Consider the following 5,237-nt stretch of genomic DNA (forward strand, 5'->3'; position numbering starts at 1 on the left):
TGACGTAATCACTGACGCACCGTCGTCGACCATGAGTCTCAGGGCTGGATCGGGTCACTTCCCATCAATCAGTTTTCTTATTCGTAAAAGCCAACTGGCGCTTCACCACAGTGGCGTTGTCGTTAATCCATGTCGGAGATACAAAATACCGCATGTGCCACCACAGTACTGCCTTTGCTGCTACTGCACTTTTTGGGGCGTCGCCGAGTACCAGCCCACAGAAGTGACTGAAGTTGTCCTGAACCTTTCCGTGGCAAATGGGCGTAATATTCGCTCTTCTAGAGATTCGTTTAAAGAAGAGTAAGAATCAGTCTCTAAAAGAGCATTTTTTTTCGCCCTTTTTGCAGAAGTTACACTGATCCTGTGCCTTTTTTGGGTGACAAAGTGGATACGGTGCGATTCGTAACAATGTCAACATACTGAGATGATGTCAAATGCATGTACCGTAATGCGCCTCCTTAGCGAACAATAGTCGCGGCAGGAATTTCGCGCCATGCGTCCGCGCATCACTCAATTGCTTTCAAGGCGCGACTCTACAGGAATTACTGCTCCTTCGTCAGGCGCTGTCATTGCAAACTCCATCTTTTTCCGGAGCAAATCACGTTCACACAATAAATTATCCCTGGCCGAACGGCTGCAACTTAGAAGTTTGTATTTGCAGATAGTTTCTCAACGCGCACATTTGTCAAGGTTACTCCCTCAAAGCAGTGAGAGGAAGCATTGTCCACGAGAATAAGAATTTGCCGTCGCAGAGCCCTCATCGTCCCATCTATGTCGCGCAGTCAGCTTTGAAACTGACTGATGTCACCCTTGCCCTGTCAACGCATATAGCACATCGGCCGGGTTTTTATCAATCTAGCGTGGTTTAAAAGACTTGTCAACCTACCGGAGAGGCAAATTATCGGTCTCCGTAGCGTTGGAGCACATAACCAAGTTTAACCTTGCTTTAACACAGGTACCTCGTTAATGCAGAGCGTCCACGTGGTACCTTACTGTAAAAAAAGAAGCTAGACTCATCGATGTAGTACCCGTCACAGTACAAGTACGTGCGGGTGAGACCGCGCCGACACTTGATCTTATTCGAAACAAAGGCTAAATCGACTGCACCGTCCTCGACGTAGGGCCGTCGCCATCCCACAGCGACATTGCAGACGGCGGAGCCACGATCGCCCAAGCCGTGACCACAGGGCGGTAGGTACGTTAAGCCGGCGCAACGCCCACTGGGGAGGGACAATAATCATGCCACCTGACTGAGCAAATTGCATGTCTTTCCTCGCAGTCGAATACTCGAGTATACATTGATCAAGTTCAAACTGGGCAACGAGTCGTCGCCTTTGGCGACCCAACAAATCCGCGGAGTGCTCGCGTCGTCACCAGCGGTCATGCAAAAGTGACGGCTTCGCATACGAGTCAAGTGTCCGCAAAACCCAACGTTATCAGCTGTACAGACTAAATGAAGGGTCTCATCGAAACAGAAGCGCTAGTAGCGAAGACAACGCTCCCAAGTCGACTTGGGAAGGACTCTCTCTTCAGATGACGAAGATGCATCCGGATCAAATCGTGACAGTCATGCCACGTGACGAAGCTATTAATTTTATTGACTACGTTCTCAGACAGGCCAACGGTGGTGACGTGTTCCGACAAATCGAAACGTCACCCTATGCTAACATCTCAGATTTGGATGATCGACTCTTTCTCCAATTCACAACAATAATAGCAAAGCTCAGCAAATCGTCGGGTTGGGTCATCCTGACCTCATCCGTCTTCTCAAGATTCGAGGCGTCTCGCTATTCGCTGACGCTACTTATAGCATCACACCAGCCCCTCTAAACAAACACTAATAGTGATGAGACACGACTCAAAGTTTGACGTGTATCATCCGGTACTCCACATTCTCCTGGAAGACAAGGATGAAATGACATGCACAACAGTACTTCATCATATCAAGATGTTGACTGGAATGAAATTGCTTCCTGGAAGTGTCACATGTGACTTCGAAACCGCACTTATCAACGCAATACGTGATCATTTCAAGGGAACACGAGTAATTGGCTGTTTATTTCACTGGAAACAAGCTATTCGTCGCAAGCTGGTAGATCTTCGAATTCCAGCGGAACAAATCAAGCAGGCAATGACGCCCGGTGTTGTGGATTCTCTTACTGTGATACCCATTGACGAGATTTAGTAAAAAGAAAACTCCTTTTGTCACGTCATTAATAACGTCACATGGCTATCGCACTGAATGGGAATCCTTTTGACATTATTTTTCTCAAATTTGGTTGACCCAGAGCTTGGAATTTCAATGCTTATGTCGCTAGTGAGATGAATTTGCAGAACCGAACAAACAATCCGGTTGAAAGTTATAACTGCGCCATTAAGCGTCACATTGGAGATGCCCATCCCGAAATTCTTGTATTCGTCACCAAATTGAAACTGGAGGCTGCAAAATATTTGCAAATGTGTGATGACATATCAATGGAAAAACGTTGTGCTCCCGCTCATTCCGATAATGTGACATTAACGAGTCCAGCAGCGTAATATGACTTTATTATACCTGTTGCTAATCGTAGGAAAAGTCAGCAAAACCAAGGTAAAACGACAAGAAAAAAGAAAATTATCTCGAAAAAGGTATCTGTACGAAAACGCCCGACTACTCAGCGTAAGTAGATTGAAATAATTTTTACCGCATGATGCATACTGTTAATGAGCAAAAGCATCCTACAACTTTAACTATTGGATATTCCCCAAATGCCGACCTGCCCGTTTTGGATAATATACCCATAATTCGCCCGAAAAAATGTCCTGCAAGTCATTAATCGGTCCTGCATGTTGTCCTATAGTGCAGGACATTCGTTCGGATGCAGGACCGTTTTTCTGGTTGCATTAAATCCATACTGCTCTGATCGCACTTGGTCACAGTTCATCCACCAGTGAAGGTTGAAATGGTGGGGTCGAAATTGTATTTGAATCCGGTAATTTGAGTAAGCTCGTGTATATATGGGCACCCGTTGGCATTCTAAATATACCCTTGTATTGGTCACGATATAAGCTATAGAGTACGATACGATGGGTGTCTTCCCACAATGTGTGGTTAGAGTTAGAGCGCAACCGTGATAACCTGTCTCGCTGCAGAAACATTACTCTGAAGTAACAAGGGTACACTGGCAGCGTTCCTCTGAGCTAGCAGCCGCGGTGACGATTCAGCAGCGTTCCACCGTAGTAGTAGTATGCTCAGGTACACAGTGTACAAATCGCCTCGGACCCACGTGACCAAATCTTTCACTTCGGATGCGGGCCCCTTACAAGGGAAGTACCACAAAACCCGAGATGTTGATATCAATCGGTCCATGCCCATACAAAACGGGCCTTGAGCTTCCACCAGTGTTACCCAGCTATGAGCTCAACACCGGGTTCGGTTTCACTAATTCTTTTCGCTGATAATCAATATCTATGCAGTGACTTTAGCGTAGAAGGATTCCATGAACGCGTCTGTCTGCCGAATATTCTCAAACTTAGGCTGCCCTGGCGCAGGGTTTCCAACAGAGACTTGCCCAAGAACTTGTCAAACTTTGCTGATGGCGTTTTCGTCCATATGAAACCTGCATATCAAAGTTGGAACACCGTGAAACACTGAACCGATCACGCTCGTCGAGGCTAAATCTCTCTGTAGGGATTACGCTTGGGAATCCGACATTTACATCAAGAAAAATTGCCTAAGTGTTGCCATAGCCCACAGATAGTCTTCCTCCCGCTCCCTTGGTAACCAATACTGAGTAAGTTGAAGCACCGTTTTGAATTCAGTTAGAGAAATTATATTGGATAGAGGGAGCTTGTACTTGTTGGCCTTGTACGTGCAGTCCATTGCGAGGATCCCTGGGTGGCGCCGGTACAACGTGCCCGAGTGAGCCCAGAATAGATCAAAAGTTGTTGTGTGCTCTTGTCTACTTCCCAGCGTTAATAGAACCATCCGATTCCAAACGAGAAAACAGTATCTCCATCGCTATTTAGTCGATAGTTTACGGCGTCTCGCTGCGGTTTGCACGTTGGCGGTGTCTTTTGGGATAGCCAAGGAGATAGGGTCTGCTTGCTAAAAAAAAATGGCCCGAAAAATCCCTACACGGATACCTACAGCCATCTGCGCCGTTATCATTTATACGAGAGAACATGCAAGCGCTATTTTTGCTAGCAGCAGCTGCGTGTCGTAGATGTCCTAGGTGAATCTTTGCGTCCTCTCCCGGAGGTTGATTGTGGAGCTGGCTTCCGTTGCGTGTGTGACCTATTCTCCATGATCCTCTTTCGATACAGCCTGCACTTTGATTTTCATCGGACAACCAGAACGCAAAGAGCCGCGCAACGGGTGTTTACGCTGTGTTGCGCGTGCTTGTGTTTTCCAGCGCAGTTGCAGTCGTAACCACGCTTCCAAACTTTTCTGCGTGACGAGTCAGTACGAAATACTTGTCACTTAGTCACGTTGAATTCGTGCTCCTTAGTCCACCTGTGTAAGACTGCGATCGCTTCTTCTTCTACTAAGGGATACGTATTATCAGGCGGGGGCATTTTTGTCACTAGAAGTCTGCCATTGTCACGAGGCGCCTCGTTTATATCTAATATTGGCTCGGAGAAGCTCTGTAGGTCATTTGCCGAAACGATTGATTGTCGACCAAGGAGGTAGATCACCAAGCCCCCCCCCCCCCCTCCCCCAGCCAGCGCGGAAGCTGAGAACAGGAGAATGAACTGTCCTCATCACGCTGAGAGACAGAGTTGAGTTTGATAGATTCATGTGTAGATGATAGTTGGTATGAATTGGGCTGTGGTTTTGGAACTTGGAATGAGTGCTGAAAGGGTGCCGGCGTCGGTTGGAGAGGATTTTAATGTGGTTGGTCGCTAGATCGATTGAGTTTGAGAATGTTGGAATGTATGGCTGTTTCGGGTAAGAAGGATATTCCATCATAAGAGCGCAAGGAAAGATAGATCCTTCTACTATTGCAGGGATAGATGTCTGCGACGGACACAGTAGCTTACAACGGAAGCCAGAATCTGCTATAGTCGAAAATGGCTTAGGCGCCATTTTGAAGAATGACCAAATTCAGCGGTACGCTTCAATGCGTTGAACACACAAAGTCTGTCGTCGTCTGTCATAAGCAATCCCATGCTAACCTCATCTGTCCTCCAGAATTCCTCGAAGAGCGAAACAGATGAAGCCTTCCAGCGGTCGACGCGATCCATTTCTTCCACGA

Source organism: Phytophthora parasitica (assembly GCF_000247585.1).
Source record: "Phytophthora parasitica INRA-310 unplaced genomic scaffold supercont2.1, whole genome shotgun sequence".
NCBI lineage: Eukaryota > Oomycota > Peronosporomycetes > Peronosporales > Peronosporaceae > Phytophthora > Phytophthora nicotianae.